The sequence below is a fragment of the Mustela nigripes genome, chromosome 4, assembly GCF_022355385.1.
Source record: "Mustela nigripes isolate SB6536 chromosome 4, MUSNIG.SB6536, whole genome shotgun sequence".
In the NCBI taxonomy this organism is placed as follows: domain Eukaryota; kingdom Metazoa; phylum Chordata; class Mammalia; order Carnivora; family Mustelidae; genus Mustela; species Mustela nigripes.
The window spans coordinates 154,235,681-154,255,044 of NC_081560.1; the positions used below are offsets into that span (position 1 = coordinate 154,235,681).

Genomic DNA, 19,364 nt, shown 5'->3' on the forward strand with positions numbered 1-19,364 from the left:
TTGACTCTGACTATGTAACTCTTGTTGTCTTAACTCATATATTTATCTCATTTATGAAGGTCCCCTCACATGTGCTGTGGTCTATATCCTTTCCCCCAAATAAGTGGACAGACTTTACTCCCAGGATAGGCTGAGTTATAATTGCTCCTACTGTAATTAATGGCACTTATAAATGATGACTTTGAAACTAGATTTTCAGGGCACCTGGGTGGCTCAGTGGGTTAAAGCCTCTGCTTTTGGCTCAGGTTATGATCTCAGGGTCCTGGGATAGAGCCCCGTATCAGGCCCTCTCTCTCTGCCTGCCTCTCTGCCGACTTGTAGTCTCTGTCAAATAAATAAATAAAAATCTTCAAAAAAATAAATAAAACTAGATTTTCAAAAAGAAAAAACACGCTCACAATTTTTAAAAATGACATGTATTCTTTCATTGTTAGATGCTGAGTTTATATAAATATCTACTAGATCAAACTTATTAAAAACTTTTTTGATCTTCTTTATCCTTACTATTGCTTTGCTGGTTGACTCATTAGTTTCTCTCCCTGTGGCTGTAAATTTATTTTTTCTGATTATAATTGTATGAGTTTCCACTTACAGATGTTGAGACTATGGTGTTATTGATATTCAAACTGAGAAGAATTATATCTTGCTGAAAAACTACAGATTTTATTATTAAGTAATAAATGGCTTAATTTCTAAAATGCTTTACCTTTTATTTAATATTAATATTGCTATGATCACTTTTTGTTGGTTAGTATTTCCATGGTATATTTTTCCATCTTTTTCTTTTAATTTTTTTCTTTGCCACTTTATTTTTTTATTCAAGCTAATTACCTTAAGGTGTTATATTGGTTTCAGGTGTGCAATATAATAATTCAATAATTCTATACATTCCTTGTTGCGCATCAAGACAAGTGTGCTCTTAAACCCCTTTATCTAATTCCCTCATCCCCCACCTTCTCTGGCAACTACCAGTTTCTCCTCCAGATTTAAGAATCTGTCTTTTGTCTGTCTCCTTTTTTCCTTTGTGCATTTGCTTTGTTTCTTAAATTCCACATGAGGGAAATCAAAAACAAACTGAAATGAATTAAAGACCTAAATGTGAGAGCCTGAAATGAAATTTCTAGAATAAAACATAGGCATCAACCATAGAAATATTTTTCTAGATATGTCTCCTCTGCCAAAGGAAATAAAAGCAAAATTAAACTATTGACACTATACCTAAATAAAAAGCTTTTGCACAATGAAGGAAATCATTAACAAAACAAACAGGGCATCTACAAAATGGGAAAAGGTATTTGCAAATGACATATCCAATAAGGAGTTAATATGTAAAATATATAAAGAATTTTTACAACTCAACACCAAAAAAGCAAATAATCCAATTAAAAATTGGCAAAGGACCTAAATAGACATTTTTCCAAAGAAGACACCCAGATGGCCAAGAGACACATGAAAAGATGTTCAACATCACTTATCATCAGGGAAATGTAATCAAAACCATAATAAGATATCACTATAGACCTTCCAGAATGGCTAAAAGCAAAAACACAAGAAATAACAAATGTTGGTGACCCTCATGTACTGTTGGTGGAATGCAAACTGGTGCAGCCAGTCTGGAAAACAGTATGGAGGTTCCTCAAAAAATTAAAAATAGAACTACCACATGATCCAATAATTCCACTACTGGCAGTTTACCCAAAGAAAATGAAAACACTAATCTGAAAAGATATATGCACACCTATGTTTATTACAGCAGTATATACAATAGCCAAGATATGGAAGCAACCTCAGTGACAACAGATAAATGGATAAAGAAGATGTGATATATATATACACACACACATAAAAATGAATATTACTTGGAAATATTACTCAGCCATAAAAAAGAATAAAATCTTGCCATTTGTAACAACATAGATGGACCTAGAGGGTATAATACCAAGTGAAATAAGTCAGAGAAAGACAAATGCCATTTACCATTTTGTTCTAGATGGAAGTTTAGGGTTAAGTCTTGTTTTATTTCTTTGTTACAATCAAACATAAAAATCCCTCAATTTATAATGCAAATTATAGAGTTTATATTGCAATTACTCCTGTTTGCACATATTGTTACCACCTTAATCGGTGTTTTTTCTTTACCAGGCTCTTTTTTTTTTTTTTTTGAGATTTTATTTATTTATTTATTTATTTGACAGACAGAGATCACAAGTAGGCAGAGAGGCAGGCAGAAAGAGAGAGGGAAGCAGGCTCCCCGCTGAGTAGAGAGCCTGATGCGGTGCTCGATCCCAGGACCCTGAGATCACTACCTGAGCCGAAGTCAGACACCTAACCAACTGAGCCACCCAGGCGCCCCTCTTTACCAGGTTCTTTTATTCACTGTTTCCTTACTTCTTATTCCTATCTTCTGTCAAATGGATTAAGTTTTCTTGTTTTTCCTTCTAATGGTTTTGAAGTTTGCATTCTATTTCCATGTTTGTAGTCACTCTCAAAATTTTATTTTATATACTTAAGTTAATTAATATAAAATTAGTCACTACTTTTACTTACCTCTTGAACAAGATGATACTGAAACACATCATTTCTGATTCTACTCTTCACCTACCATGTTACTGTATGTTTTTAGTATTTTAGTTGTGCTTGTCCTTAAGCCTTACAAAAGTTTTATTTTTTTTTTCCAGTCAAAGATCTTTCAGATTTCCCAATATTTTTACCATCCTTTTTTTAGTCTCTATTATTCCTGGCAACTCCTAGCTTGAGTTTAATATCCACGTTATTATAGCCTGTCTTTTAGTAGTGAACTTATCGATAACTTTCTAAGAGAGAAACTTCCATAGGCCCTGCTTTCCTGAAAATGTCATTATTCTCTTGTTTTGGCATTAATTGTTGCAGTAAAGAATCTATCATCAGTATATTATCTTTGAGGGGAGAATTTCTATCTCTTTCATATTTTCTAGTCTTAATTAATCTAGTATGGTTCTGTGTTTATACATTCTTCACAGAACTCCTGTGCTTCCTATAAATGAAAATGTGCATTTTTCTTGAAATCTGAAAGATTCTCAGCCATTATCTTTCAAGTATTGCTGGTACTTCATGTACTGTATTTTCTCCTAAAACTTGCATTTCAAGGAATCTGTTCAGTCCCCCTCCCCACGTCTCTTAGCTGATCTTTCTATATCTTTTCCTTCCTGTGCTGTGTTCTATTTAATTTCCTCAGAACTGCCTTCCAATTTACTATTTCTTCAGCTGTGTACGTAATCTGTGTCTTATCCTGCCCACTGGTCCTTATGTTCAAGGACAATGTTTTTCACTTTCCACACTGACTAATCTTTTTATTGTGATTTTCATTCATTCTTTTAGCTCTCCAATACTTTGAAATATGCTTATACCATTGTTCTTTTCAGATGAATGTACTGTTTTCACTTTTGAAGGTGCTAGTTCTATTTCATCTGTGGACTCTGTCTCATTGTGGTTCGTTTTCTTGGGTGGTTGGTTTTCAATTCTCATTGTCAGCTCATCTTCAGTGAGGCTGTTTTTTTCTGTGGGACTCCCTTGACCCTTGGGTTGTAAAAGTTTCCCTACAACAATAATTTCACATTTGCCTCTGCTAAATATGTAGGACTTTAATGGTCCTGAACACTTATTTTATTTCTCTACTTGGAATTCCCATTCCAGGCTGGTAGTACGAATTTGGATTGCACATCTGTGTGTACACAGACCTAGCATTTCAATTTTTCATAGATAACTTTCCTCTCTCCTCTTTTCTAAAAAGCAATTTTTTTACAGAATTCTTGAGTATGTTAGTTTCTACTAAATGGAAAGGGGCAGCTCTTTGAGACTCTAGACTTTATGCAGGGGCCTCAGTTCTAGCCACTCACCCCCCTCAGTACAGTCCAATACCCTATCTCCTGTCCTATACTGGGGTAAGACCCTCAACCTCTGCCCCAAAAGTCTCTGACCATCAAATCCTCATTTGACTCCTAGATAATTCATTTTTTCCTTTTCTGTCTAAAGTTAGCAAAACACTAAAAATAATTTTAGTTCTATCTTATGAAATATAAATTGTTCTTTGAAATTTCTCCACCAAATCAGGACTTCCCCACAGATTGTAAGATTCTTGGGTTTAGGTAAGAGAAGAAGGGGACCCAACATTTGTTGACTACTTTACTTCTAATGCTTCTGGTCCTGTTCTAGGCATTTTATATGTGTTATCTCAACACTCACACAAACCCCCATGAGGTAAGTCTACTGACCCATTTTGCAGAAAACAAAACTGAGTCTCTAGGTGGTTAAGGCTCTCATCTGAGGTCTCAGAGTAGTGAGGAGCCTCTTGGTCCAGATCTGATGGGTCTGGCCTCAACCATACTCTTCTTGCTGGCCTCAGTCTCCTGCTGTCCCAACATCTGGACCAACCAGGAACTATACAGGCTTGTTAAGCAGAAGATAAGATGAGGGGCCGAGAGGCTGCTTAGACTGAGCCTGGAGATGCCATCTTGCTATTCAGATGTGAACCCCTAGCAGCATCAGTGTCTCCTGGGAGCTGGTTGGAAATGCACATTCATGGGCCCCACATAGACCTACTCAATCAGATCTACATTTTAACACAAAACTTGTGTGAGTCACATCACATTTCAGCATGAGAAGGGCTGACCTACCAGTAACCTAAGCTCTGTATGCAGGGAACCTGGAGCCAGGTGAGTGTGGACTAGGAAAGTGACAGGTCTCAGGGTGGAATTCAGGGTTAAGCTTCTTCCTTCTACTACACACCCCCTCCCGTGGACACAAAAGATTTCCCTCTCTTTGGATCCACAGGCCAAATATTAATTAACCTTAGTCTGTTCCCAGCCATAGGACCCCTCAGGCTGAGCGTTCCTGGCACCCCTTGAGGCCTTTATATTCCTGGCAAAGATAGGCTTGTCCAGGCACCCACTGTAGACAGAAAAGATTCTGAGGGGAGTGTTGGATAGGTGCCCCCTGCCCTTCCTCCTTGTGTTGCCCTGCATCCCAGGCTCCTCCTGTGGCTCTGGGTGTGAGGAGACAGCCAGGCCGGGAGGAGAGAGCAGCCTTATATTTCAGTCAGCTAGGGCTGCCCCAACAAAGTACACAGGCTGGGAGGGCCTTAACCAGACATTCTTCCCTCATGGTTCTAGAGGCTGGAAATCCGAGATCAAACCATCCGCAAGTTTCGTTTCTCCCGAGGGCTACTCCTTGGCTTGCCGGCAGTGTCTTCTCGTGCTGTCCTCACCTGGCCTTTCCTCTGTGCTTTCGCATCCCTGGTGGCTGTTCCTCTTCTTAAAAGGACACCAGTCCTCTGGAATCAGGGCCCACGCTGATGACCCCATTCAACCATAATCACCTCCTTAAATGTCCTTTCTCCCAATACAGTCACATCCTGAGGTACCAGGGACAGGGCTTTAACACGAGAACTGGAATACACAATTCAGCCCATGACGGGGACACAGCTTTCTGCAGAGGAAGAGAGTCTGACAAGTGGCTTTCCCTCTTTGCACTGCATTCTGCATGGGAGTTCTTGACATTTCGCCTGCCACAGCCTTGCGGGGCTGGAAGAAGAGAGGGTGAGGGCTGTGGAGAAGAGAGAAAAATGCATGAGGATATGGATATATTTTTTTTCTGGTCAAGCCTAGAGAGTTCTCTGAGAAAGTCCCTGATAGACCTGACTTCTGCTCCGCTGTGTGTTCGCAGCTGCTGCTGTCCCAGAGCAAGACCTCCTCTTTAGCTCAGGGCAAAACTCAGTCCCGTCTCCTTTTTGTTGTTTTTAAGTTAGAATGCTTATTTTGACCCATGTGCAGTCTACCCGCTGGAACCAAAACGTCCATGAAAAATTACTTCAAAGACACGTTTTTAAAACCCACTGTCCATAAGTCCCCTGAGAGGGCCTGTGACTACTCTGGAAATTCCTCAGCCCATTATGTTCTCAATCCTGCTTCATGGGGGAGGGGGACCATAATTTATTTTTTAAAAGATTTTGAAGTCTTCAAATATACCCCCTGGCTAGTTGAAAGTCCGAAAAGAAATCTCATTTGTATTTCCCTAATGCTCCAAGATTTGATGACTAAGAAATGCTTCTATCAAGATTTTTGTTTTGATTCCTCCTCATTTCCTATGCTATTTATTAGAGACTCACAGTCAGAATATACAATTACCCAGAGGAGGTTTAAAAGGACTGAAGTTAAACCCCAGAACAAATTAAAATAGATACAGACAAGCTGTGGAGAACAGAGGTTAAAAAAAGGGGGGTGGGGGGAGGTGGCCACGGTACCTTGAGAGAAAGCAGACTGGACCTATCACTCCAGCTTCAGGTAACCACTTCACTATGGGAACTGCCAAAGACATCTAAGACTCTCCAGGGCTAGGACCCAAACAACCACCTGACGTCCTCCCCATACAGAAGGCAGTGAAGGTGAAGCCCCACCTTGGCCCAGGACGAGTCTCTGAGCATGCGCAAAGGGATCACAGGCCATTCTGGGAAGGCCCACCCTCTTAGGAATTTTCTTCCACAAGCAAAGTCACATACTCCCAGTTGGTTATCCCACTTTGGATCTATCTTGAATATGATGGGGGATTTGATTCGACCTGCACAGAAAAGGAGGGAAGTACAACCAGACCATGTCAGAATTGATGTCAGAGTGCTTAGTAAGCAGAGAAGAGTGACAGGTTGTCATCAGGACCTGCCTACATGAGGATATGCCAGGAGAGCTCATCACTCTTCTCCAGGGGTTTTCCTCACTTATTAAAAAGCTATCACACTTTTGCCTTTTACCTCTTCCTTTGATGAGATTGCTATGCTCTCAGACATCTCTCCTCTTCAAATGGTCTGCTGGCAGAATTGGCTTCCAGACATGCTCGCTGTGCAAATCAAACCTAAAATGGGATTATAGTCCTTTATCTTAGTCATTGGGGAAACTGAGGCAATGGCCTGGTCAAGAGTCCAATTCAGAACAGAGTGTTCTGGCCATACTTGTGGGTCAAGTCTTACATGGATTTGCCAGTGGAATTAGGCTGTGATCCTATCCTTAGGATCCTTTCCTTAGGATGTTAAGTACTTCCATGGGTTTAGAAAGGGATGGGGGCAGGGGTAGGCTTGCCCTAAGAGAGAAAGATCTGAGAAAATGAGCCCCTCACCCCCTTCACTGAGGTTCAAAAATACAAAAATGTGGGTGATAGATCAAGATGCCCAACTAAAGAAAAGATAAGAGAATTACATCATGAATGAGGAGCAAGGCATGGACATTCGAGAGCCATGTCAAATGTCCAGCTTACATGGGTCCCCATCTAGACACAACACATTGGCAGTACGTGTGAGCCCAAGTGGAAAGTACATGTCTTTTGATTAAAAAAAAAAGAAGAAGAAGAAGAAGAACAATAATCTTTCAGAATTTAGGCATACTGCCTTTGAGATACCCCTTACTGACTGATCCAAAGTGGACCAGCATCCAAGCATCAGGGGATACTGAAGACAGTGAGCCTGCCCCACCAAAGATCCAGCCCTTGGGTCCTTAGGAGAAGGCACAGTGTCCTTACTGTGTATTTACTGAAAACAGCAGTGGCTGGAGGTTTAAGATAAATTCATTCCATGGGTAGGTCTGTGTCCCCAACACCGACAGCAGACAAGCTGTGAGGACAGCCTGGCCTGACACCAAAGTCAAGAGTATGCTCCCATTTGGAAGTCCTGGGAACGTCTCTGCAGAAGAGTCCCAGAGCACCACTGGAAGTCTTGCTGCTGAGGGCGGGAGCAGAGGGGAGAGTGCCATTGTAAGGGAACCCAGTGTTTATGGGATACAAATGTAAATGTGGCCGCCTTTGTCCTCTCAAGCTGATAAAGTGTGAGACCTGCTGGTTTGGCTACACAGATATTGTTCTGACCAGGCCACGCCTTGTTACTCTTCTGTCCTGTGTGCTGTGGCCCAGGGCCTGTAGATGCCAGTGTTTGGGCCATAAATGTTGAGCCTATTGTATTGAGTTTTAATGTGGTTATTAGAGGGAAGGCCTGAAAGTCCAGGTGGTTACTTGAGATTTCCCTTAAAGGGGTTGGGAGGCCCCTGCAGGCATTCCTGACGTCAGGAATTAGGAGAAAGAATTTATCAGAAAGGAACTAAGAACTTCCTCTCTCTTCTAAGGCAGACAGATAAGGAACCTCCACATCTCACCAAGCTCACTCCGCTTTCTGGACTTGGGAGGGTCCATGACCACAGATGGGCTTCTGGCTGGAAAGCACAGAGACAGAGCCCACTATCTAGAGGAAAACAGAAGCTTAAATGCAGAGGTCCTCTAGCATCTAGAACTGGGGCCCGATCACCCAGATCCATGCTGTGGTTCATATTTGTCTTCCTTAAATTAGCCCTGACTCCGGCAAAGTCTCTTCTAAATGGCATGGCCTTGCCTCAGCTTTGTTCCTAGGGAAGGGGCAACTATCTTCACTAAAGCCTGAGTCATTCAGGGCCATGGAGTCTTCTCCAGGAGGATGAGAGAGTAGAGACAGCCACAGAGAAACCCAAGGGTTCTGGTGAGACCATGTGCTAAAGTAAGGAAATGAAGAACATGCACAGAAGCTACAAAAATGATTCTTACTCTACATTTTCATTTTCTTGGTTTGCCAGTAAACACCACATGGTGACCAGTCACCATAAGAGTGGGCAGGGTGTAGAGGTCCCAGGGCACAGCCTGGATCTACAGACAGATGGACTTGGAGAGGCAGAGAGACCTCCTTCTGAGTAGGGAGCCAGCTTGAAGCTGACACAGGTAGAGATTAGGAGGGTCAAGTGCCTGGTGGGGAGGCAGGGGCTGTGTAGGAAGAATTCACCTGGGGGTATTTAGAGAGTAGAGAAGTTGGGATGCCAGATGCAGCATCTTGAGGACAAGAGAAGAGACCCACAAACTCCATTCTATCACCATTCCCCATATTGAGTGAGTCAGGCTCTGATGTTGGGAAGACGTCCCTTTGGGATAATTTTGTCCACAGAAGGAGCAATGTAGCTGGGATAATTTAGAAGCAAAGGACCCAGGAGAGGCTTCCATCTCTACTGGGAACCCTCTGCTTCCTGGAAAAATTAAACCATCACGTGCTTCCTTCCTAGTAAGTACATACTAGGAGGGAGAGCGTACAATTCTGGGACGGGGGCTTTAAACTTAATTGGTAGAGTTTAGAAGAATAAAGATGTCCTGAAGGGGAAAAATAAGCTATAAAAGATAATAAAAGGTTGGTTGGTTGGTTGGTTGGCCAGTTGGTCAATCTTAAAGCACACTTGAGCTGTAGGGGTGCTCTATTATGAAAACAAAATGCCAGTGCCTAAACTCAAGGTTGATGGATCAGAAACAATTTCAGGCACCAAATCCTAGGCATTCAGGCAATAAGATGAACCAGCAAACTCTTCTGAAGTACAAAAAGCTTAGAGAAGGAGCAAGAACTGATTTGAGGGATGCCAAGAGCCTCCTTTCCCTATAGCAGCTTGCAGGGACCAAGGACACCTCACCTGTGCTGGCAAAGGTAGCAGGTTCTAGATTGACACCTAAGGGTTTTAAGATTTTTTTTTTAATTTTATTTATTTGACAGAGAGAGATCACAAGTAGGAAGAGAGGCAGGCAGAGAGAGACGGGGAAGCAGGCTCCCCAGTGAGCAGACAGCTAATGCGAAGCTTCATCCCAGGACCCTGGAATCACGACCTGAGCTGAAGACAGAGCCTTTAACCCACTGAGCCATCCAGGCGCTCCAACACCTAAGAGTTTTAAGACAGATTTGACCTCAGTCCACACACAGCAGACTGGTGTCTTGGAGCAGAAGAATGAAAGAAGGACCATAAGGGGTCACATACCTGATCTGCATTCACTCACTCGTGCCAACGTGCCCAAGGCACTGTCATCACTCAGGAACAGCTCTCTCATGGACACCCAAAGTGATTAGTCCCTGTCGTGTTGTGAGGCACTAAGTGCCTTTCCATTATCCCCATCTTAAAGACGCAACAGGCTGCAGGCTGAGGTTGGGTTCAGCTTGAATCTTGTCCAAGTGGAAAGTCTTGATGAAGACTTAGGTGTGGAATTCTACATTCCCTACACCTGCATTCTAAGCACTCCTGGGCACAAGGCTTATGCCCCTGCAGCAGCCCCGTGTCAGCTAGCAAACCTGTGTACCCGGAAGGGGCATGGCAGCACTACCCACGACTACCTTCCTAGGTGATTAAGTGGTCAAGTTCAGCCATTCCCTCACTCTGCTGGACAACACACCCCACTCTGTCCAGAATGACTCCCTGTACCTTAACTTATGATTTGCAAGTAGGTTTTAATAAAATGCATTTAAAACTAAACGTGTCCAGAACAGAGTTGAGTGTGTCTTTGAAGGCAGAGTCTGGTCTTGGATGGTCCTTGGTTCAGGCTTGGCGCCCTCCCTTCATCATCAGCTGAGCTCCAAAGCACATGCTCCCCAAAATCACGGGAAGGGGCAGCAGGAAGAACAAGAGGGAGGATGGGGCAACCTCCTGATATTCCAAGCCCAGGCAAGCTGCTTCTCTGGGCAGATTCTTCTCATTGGCGAAGTCGATAGGAAGGCCCTTTTTAAATTTTCCCACTAAAAACTTGAAGGCCATTCAAGGTATTGGTTTCACAGTCAGCTAGTCAAATTGACTATAGAATGGAGGGAACTTTGGAGTGAGCCACACATAGGGTCACGGATGAAGACTGCAGAAAGATGCAGACATACATGGTGAAGCCAAGGTGCGTGGCAGGAACAAGACAGTGCAGACCCGAAACCACAGGGCCCGGCATATCCCTTGCTCATCCTGTGTCTTCGCGCAAGTCACTTAACTTCCTTGGGCCTCAGTTTCCGCATCCAAGAAACAGGAAAAGTATCCATTCACAGGCTTGTTGTGCAAACCACTGAATTAACACACATAAGTGCTTAAAACAATGTGCTTAGTAACATTATATGGGGTAGTTATTCATATTGTTTTATGAAATTCTGCTCCCCAAGCACGCCTTCTCACTACTAACCTTCAGAAAGAGACTGACAGCAGAAAAGATGCCAGTTACTAATTTCTGTGATCTCCTGCTCTTGAGCCTGTGGAGAAATGACTCAGGCACTCACCCTGAACTCAGAACATTTCTGGCAGAACTTTTTTCACTCCACGGAGTCGCCAACTAATTATATTGAATACATTTCTCCCTGAGTCAGAAATGTGATAACACCAATTCCTGAGGGATGACCAGGAGGCTTGAAGTGAAAACACCCAGGAAGCTGATAAAACCTTATAAGCATGTGTGTCCACACAGACGGGGAGGAAGAAGAGGAAAAAGGAAGAAAATAAGGAGTTAGAAGAGGAATAGAAGTTTTCAAAGGGACTTCAGGTTCGTGTTGTTTCCACACTGAGGTAGAATATGAGGTTTCCACACATCCAGACCTGCTTCTCCACCTCCAGTCCACGCCCGGTCCTCGTTGGCCACGGCCGCACAGAGGCTGGACAGCAGGGTTTACCTTTTCTGTTCCTGCTTCCTTCACATCTCACAGATCATCAAACACTGTTGATTTTGTCTAATCCTGTGCAAGCTCGTGATTTCATTTCCACCCAACAGCTCACTTAAGGAAATCTCAATGTGACAGTCTGGATCTCCTAAGCCATGAGGATTGGAGAGGGTGTCCAGTTCCCTGGGCAATGTCAGCTAATCCTACTTGGGGCAGTAGAGAGGAGAGGAGAAAAAGTCAGTATCACCAACCAAAAACGTCCAAAACGCAGTCCCCGCAGCAATGAAGCATTATTCACTCCTCTGCGGCAGATGTGCCCTGTGCCCTGTCCCTGTGTCCCTAACAGGGTGATCTGGCTTTTGTCTATCTCTGTATCTTCTTCTGCTGCACCTTGCCCTGGCTCGGCTGTCTGTGAGCTTCTGCTTCTAAACTGCCTCTCCGTGAGTCATCTGGATGCACTAGTCCAATGTCTGCATCCCTCTGCGTGTCTCAGTTTCAAATTCGAAAGAAAGAGGATTTAACTGGGTCAGTATGGTGCCCTACAGAGCAAGCCTGCCGGGCAGGGTTGCTGCAACAGGCCACTGCCCAGAAACCCTAAAGTTGGCTGCTTTGGAGCCAGCTCATGCCCACAGCCCTGTCATTTGAGGCAAGCTCATATAAAAATTAAAATCTTTGTTGACCTTCAGTAGTCAACATGTTAATTTATACACCTCGACTTTTTTGCATGGGGTGAGGTATTCCTAACTATCAATGATATCAGAAAAATAGGAGAGAGGCAGAGAGCAGCCCTCTCATGAACAGTGTGAGGTCTTGGAGGAATATTAAAGTTCTTTTGGGGTCATTTTGCACTTCACAAATCCAGACCTATGAGCAATCAGTGCAAGCGTGTGTCCTATGAGCTGTTCACAAATGGTTTCTTTTAAAATGTCCTTTCTGATCAGTGGTTCATGGGAGGAGTTTCTTTACCCTAACGGGTTAGGGCAGCCCCTCGTGTGAAGTCAGCCCTTAAATATTCAGCAGGACTGTGCCGGACCACCCAGCCTCCGCCAGCACCCAGCCCAGCTGCCACGCTCGAAATCCCTACTCTAGCTGGAGCTCTGGGATCCGGGCCACAGAGATGCTTCGAGATTTCTGACTTTGCCACCAAGGCAACTGAGTGCAAAATTACACACATCTGAAGAGAGACGCACATATTTAGGTGGGTGATGGAGGAGAAATTTTTCCAGATCTTGTTAACAATTTTTGTGGCCATGGGAATCTTGCTTAACTTTCAGCTCCCTCTCCATGAAAAGGAGACAAAGCCATCCGCTCAGTGTGCACCCAGATTCCAGGTGAGGTTGGTAAGAGTATCTGCTTATAAATACAATGGCTGAGGAGGGTCATTTGGCAAAGGGAGGCCAGTTTCTGAAGTTGGCTTCAGTTCTAGTAACCATAGAAAGCAGGTGAGATCATCACCACGGCCTGACAATTCCCTTAGGATTACCCCATTATTTCATCTCGCTCTTTTCATTTTAAACAAGATGTAGCTAAAAGTGTGACTTTCATAGACTTGCTCAGCGGCTAATGTTATTGTATTGGTCACTCCATTTCCTTCCTGGGGTAGTAAATACCTGTACTTTTATGGTGCAGACTTTTCTCAGTTCTAATGAGCTTCCCCGTGTTCCTCTAGGCCAAGAGCAAGCGTGGCAGACACTCGTGACTCAGCTTCCTGTGCACCTGGTCCTGAGTCCAACCCCCAGGGAGAGTGGCCTCAGGGAAACAGCACCCGCTTCGTGAAATCAGCCTTGCTTCCCCCATGGGGGCCAGGAGCCAAGGCCCTGCTCAGCCACCACCATGTGCTAAACCCATGTCCACCGGTGCTCACAGATTGCAGCTCTTGGCTAGCTGAGCCGACTTCCCAATCTCGCCTTGGCTGTCCTTGGCACACGGCCTGGCTTTCTCCCACCAGAGCCAGAAGGCTGCCACCAAGAGCACCAGCCCAGCTGCTTCCATTCCGCAAACAGGGAAGAAGCGGGACTTCTCCAGCCCCGTTGGGGCAGGTGAGCACTTGCTGGGAACCTTCGAGCGTATCTGAGTGCCCAGGGACCTACCTGCAGGAGTGCCTTACCTGTGCTCACAGCCTCGCTCGCTCCAAGAGGGAAAACATAATCATCCAGAAGGCCCAATAGAAAAAGGGCTTGAGGGACCAGGCCAAAGTACTTCCAACAACCTAGGCGTTCATATCCCCAAAGTATGCATAAAGTTAATAACTAGCTAAAAGCATTCACAGACATTTTGAACTTTATCTCAAGCTCCTCTGCATAAAATCAAAATCAGAGAGATCGACCTTTGAGCTGAAGGAGAAATCTGTATGGCTTGATAGGTATGGATGTGACGGACCTGGGATCTGGCAGAATGTTTGTAAGACCGATTGCACACAGTGCATTGGAAGGGCTCAGTTCTGGGGAGGAACTGCCTTATTTCAGAATATATGATGCTTGAGGGCTTACAATTATCTGAAAGAAAAATCCCCAGAAATAAGATGTCAACAACTTCATTTTTGTAGCCCCATATTGATGACTGTGAAAAACTCTTTGGCATCAATAAAACTTGAGTGATTGCCTTTTCCAATTGTCCAAAATGAGAAGCAGACCCAAAAAGGCACTTTTCTGCCAAGGGAAATTTCTCTTAATTATCCCTGAACCTCATTTGCTACAGGCTTAGTAAACAGCCAGAGCCTTTCCTCCCTCTCTGTGACCCCATGCACATACACACACACGCACACACACACACACTCATGAGCACATATGTCTACACATTCGGGCACAAAATGCACACCTATGAAGACAAGCTAGCAGGGGCCAGGCCAGCTGGGAAGGATGGCTATTGGACTTGCTTGGTAAAAACATGGACAGTGCAAAGAGCAGATATATAATCTTTGCCAAAAGCTTTATCACAAGGGGCCCCGTTTGCTAAGTGGTCCTTCAGTTTTTGTATTTGGATAAATGAGGGTTGGAGTAACTCAAAGTGACTGGCCTTCAAAAACCACACAGAATTCTTCTTTTCCCAATAAAACCTCAAAACTTCTAAATCTCATAGAAGTAAAAAAAGGAAAAAAAAACCACACACACACATTCACACACACACAAAGCCATGTCCCCGAGGACTAAAATAGAAAGAGAAAGAAACAGCAGCCAAGAACATTATTTTCAGCTTTCAGGGGACCGCCTTTCTGTTCACATGCCCATCACGATTTGTCAAAGAGGTTAAGGGTCCAGCTCACCCCACCAAGATGAAAAACTTGAGGCTGAGAGGTGGCTGCCTGGCGTTGGGCCTGAGCAGGACGGAGGAGAACGTGCATCCTTTCTCAACCACGCCAAGGGTGCTCGGCGCTGAAATCCGAGGAGCCAAAGACAGCTTTCCAAAAGACCGTACTTCATGAGGGCTGAAGGTGAGGGGGAGCAAACCATACAGCATCTCCCTCAGGGTTTTGAAGATGATTAGATTACCAGCGCAAGACAGGAACATTCTGACGTGATGTAGGAGTTGGACTCAAGAGTGCAAGGCTGAATCAAAAACAAATTTGTTGAGGTTGGATGTGAGGGAAGCTATTTCACTTCTCCCAACCTATTTTCTTCTCCTGTTGATTCATTACTGCTGCAAACCCTAACACGTCTACCATGTGACTACTATTACTCTCTTTAGCTTCGCAAGTTCCCTTCTGGGAGGATCAACTTATGCTTGTCAAACATGTCAATACGACAAGAGGGGACGATCTCAGGTTTTGACCCCAAGCCAGTACTCACTGGTCCTTCTCCCCAGCCCCTTTCTCTTTCTTCTTTGTCCTCTCTCTATCATGGCATTTGGTCCCAAATGACCCTAGGTAAGGTTCTGCCCCCCGCTCACTAGTGCTGAGAGTTTAGGCAACAAATAGCTTTCTGTGCATTTTCTCATATGTGAAACAAAATGCTCCATGACGAATTGATAAAGTGACTGAGACTGAGATTATTTGAGAATCACACAAGCCTTAATCACACAAGCCCCTTAAAAGCAAAGTGCTTTCTCTGGCTTCCTTGTGGAGCGTCAGCCTGTGAGCTCCAAGGGGCTCATTTCAGCAAACTTCACCACAGAGCTCCATGTGAGGGCTGGGCCACTGCTCCATCCGACGGAGCCCACCAAGACAGCTTGACCGCCTTCTTTCCAAATAAGTAGAAATAGCGAACAAGCTGGCATACTTTTGTTTCAAGTCTGACCCGTTTTTCAAGATTGCCATTGTTCTCTCAAATTCACTTTCCTTCCTTTGCTTCCTGTACATGAAGAAAGTTCACACTCACACACTCAAAACGCAACACAACACAGAATGTGCATGATGTCACCCCACGAGGACCTCCCTGCAGGGGAATTCCAAGTCAGAGGCCATGTTCCCATTAGGAGCCACTGCCAACCTTGAGCCACTATCAAGCCGGCTGGCAGGCTGACCATCGTCACCACCCGCAGCGAGTACACACATGGGTCTGGATGATAGTGGAAGCTGTGTTGGAAGAGAAAGAAAGAGAAGGGGGCCACAAGAAGATCTATCTGGGGATGGGCTTTTCCAGATGGTGATGTAAGTGGTTCTGAATTGTCTGAGGTAACACTGGTCTTACTCTTCTTAGCTTTTTCTTCTAGACTTTTTTTTTTTAAGATTTTTTTTTATTCCTTTATTTGACAGAGAGATCACAAGTAGACAGACAGGCAGGCAGAGAGAAAGGAGGAAGCAGGCTCCCCGCTGAGCAGAGAGCCTGATGTGGGGCTCGATCCCAGGACCCTAAGATCATGAGCTGAGCGGAAGACAGAAGCCTAACCCACTGAGCCACCCAGGTGCCCCTAGACTTTTTAATTCTAATAAATAAGAGGTCTTTAAATAATTTTTCATCAAGGTATAAAATTATCTCTGGAAAGAGAAAAAGAATTAATGCATGTAAACAAACCCACTTTATAATTTGGAATTGAAGGAAGGCAAGGGATACTTTTGTTCCTTTGTGCACTCTTTCTCCCTTCTATTTAGAAGGACTTCATCTTCTTTGCTGCCTTCTCTGGCTATCCATCTACTTTTGTGTTCAAATATCACCCCTTTGTTGAAGAGATTCCCTGCACTCCTCTCTCTCTCAGGAAGAATTAGTTATTCTCTGTAACGGATGCTTTTTTACTTGTTTCATTTCTCACAGCAATTGATTACCTCTGATTATCTGCGTAAACTCCAGTCCTGGAGTCACTCAAGGATTTCACAAAGACTTATTATGCTGGTATCACGGGAGGGCTGCTGGCCCTGGAAAAAACAAAATATTAATCCTGGAAACCACATGACAGAGAAAAGTCTAGAGTCCAGGAGAGTCGGGTAGTCACAGTGTGGGTTGGTCAAGGCAACTGAGTGAATAAGTCTTTCTCAAGAGAGTATACTTAGTGACCAGAAAGGAAGGACAGACGTCCTGTTGGATTTTAGGTAAGTGCAGCCCCCTTAGGTGGGAGGAATCGTATGCATTCCCACATCACACGGGCCAAGGGTAGCAAGAGCTGACTTCACAGCCTGGTGCCCTTCATGGATATTTGTTCTGTCCCTTCCCTGAAGGCAGAGCTATAGCAAGAAGGGAAAGTTCTGTGGCTTCAAGAGACTCTCTCTTTCCCTGAGAAAGAGAGGTTCTCTGGGGCTTTCAAAAATCTGCTCTGCGGTGATCTCTTCATCCATCCAACCAACTAGCAGGTAACCAGCACCCACTCTAGGTAGGCTAGGTCAGTGTTGGGTTCTAGGAATAGAAAATCACCCAACTCAGAGCATGCAGTTTTCTCAAGGAAGATGAAAGAGGTCTCATTAAGAAGTTGTATCATATCCAAGAAGCCAAGAACAGCCAAAACAAGTTGAGACAGGGGCAGGAGGGAGAGGACCCCCAGTGGCAGGTCTGAATGTTCATCAGAGGTGATGGCAAGAATGGGTCCCCCAGGAAGCCCTGGGCAAGGGCCCTCTGGTGGCGATCCCAGGGAATACAATCAGAAAATGATCGCCTTAAGGTATAACCCCCCCCCCCCCCCCCCCCCCGTGCTGTAACCCAAGGAGAGGCAAGGCCACCAGAATTAAACGTGGCATGAACAGTCACCATGGAGGGGCTGTTTAAGCAGGGGGGTGTCTTAGCTGGAAGCTGCTCTCCTCAATCCACAGAAACATGCACAGTTGGGAAAGAATTCCTTGCTCGTGTTTGAGACGCCAAAGCCATTTTGGTTAGGGTACTCAGACTCAGTTCGAAAAGAAGAGTTACGTGCAACTGGAAGTCTCCAAAGCATTTTAAGAGGTGGAATAATTTGAGTAAATTAAAAGACCACTTGGATTATGTGATTCAGAGTTGAGGAGTGGGAAATATAAAGGATGTCAAGATGGAGACTGTCGGGATGCAGTGACTGGTGGGAAATGGGAGGAAAGGAGCAGAATGGGTAGATGAGGAGACGTGCATGTTGGCTTCAATGCCTTCCACTTGGGTAAGGAATGTAGGCGAATCAAAACACACACAAGGTGGGGACTGTACAAGGAGATGCTCGGTGTATGTCCTGCAGATGTTAAGCTTGATTGCCTTTGGGTCATCTGACAGGAGTTGCTTAGGAAGACAATAGGTCTGCTGTTTTGGAGAGGTCTATGCAACAGGCCATATTTGGCTTTGCAAATGGTCAGAGGAAATTGTGGGGAGAAAGGTCAGGAAGAAAAACCAATGTATTCGGGCCTCCACAGTGGGTTGGGGATTTGGGAATGAATCAGATGTTCTTCCTTCCCCTGCAGAATTCAGGTTCGTGCACAAGTCAAGACGGCTACCTCAAGGCACTAACCAGGAAGAGAATGGTAAGCGGTAGGCCGCGGACAAACTGGGAATACTCCAGTTTGCTTAAATCAATAGGTCACATTGAATGGGTCTCATAGGAACTGAGACTAGAAAAGGGAGGTTGGGGTCAGCCTGTGAATGACCAAAAAGTTTGGAAGGCAAGGGGGAAGTATCAGGAACAGGGTACCCTCGGGTCCAGGGTACTGTCAAATCCAACTGCGGGAAGCATTTCATGAAGCATGTCAAATTCAACTGTGGGAAGCATTTCATGATATGGTGATGGGCAGCTGGTGGGGAACAATGGCTGTATAAGGGGAAAGAGGAAAGGCAGTGAGGGCTGGTGCTGAGCAGGAGAGGCATTCAGAATACCTAATGACACTAATGACATGGCTACCATCTATTCAGAACAGGTGCTGGCCAGGGCACCATACCAGCAGGAAATCAGCCAATGCACGCCTATGCCAGAGAATCCGCAATGGGAGGAGGTAGGAGGAGATACTGCAGCGAGGATAGGACCCGCCTCTGATGAGTGATAAAATATAAAAAAGACGTGCAGATGGCCACCATGATGGTTATGATGTAATATCAACAAACAAGGAAAGAATGGCTTCTTGATAAAACAGCTCCGCTCTTCACATGTGCTTTCATGGGACAGAAGAGAAAACTGAGGAGATTCAGATACAGAGAGACCTTGTGGGCTGGGAGCATCCGGGTCACTGAGAAGCACTGCTGGCTTCAATTTCCCGTTCATAAACTTGGCACATTTCAGTCTCCGCACGTCACTCTCCATAACTGTGGGACCATTTGTCTTACTTTTCCATAGCAATAAAGCTAACCCAGAAATGTAAAAACAAAAGAAAATAAACAGTCTCTTTCCCATTAGGCCTAAATGCTGATGGAGGAAGTTGGTGGCAAAGGCATTTCGGGGTCCTGCCCTGCTATTTAAGGTTCATCAGATGCTAATTTACCTTGGACAGTAGACTTCCAGAGCCAGGAAAGGTGGGACCACCCGTGCGCTGTGGGCAGTGCAGGCTTGCTTCTCCCGGCAACATCTGGGGAAGGCTAGAGCATGTGTC

At 44.6% G+C, this 19,364-nt stretch overlaps 1 long non-coding RNA gene across 1 annotated transcript; it reads left to right on the forward strand.

Annotated features, from left to right (window-relative positions):
- The first annotated feature begins 15,919 nt into the window (after positions 1 to 15,919).
- On the forward strand, positions 15,920 to 19,158 carry LOC132015314 (uncharacterized). The gene is made up of 3 exons (XR_009403615.1): positions 15,920 to 16,052; positions 18,249 to 18,308; positions 18,694 to 19,158. It is a non-coding gene; the product is annotated as an uncharacterized LOC132015314 (long non-coding RNA).
- Positions 19,159 to 19,364: the final 206 nt, after the last annotated feature.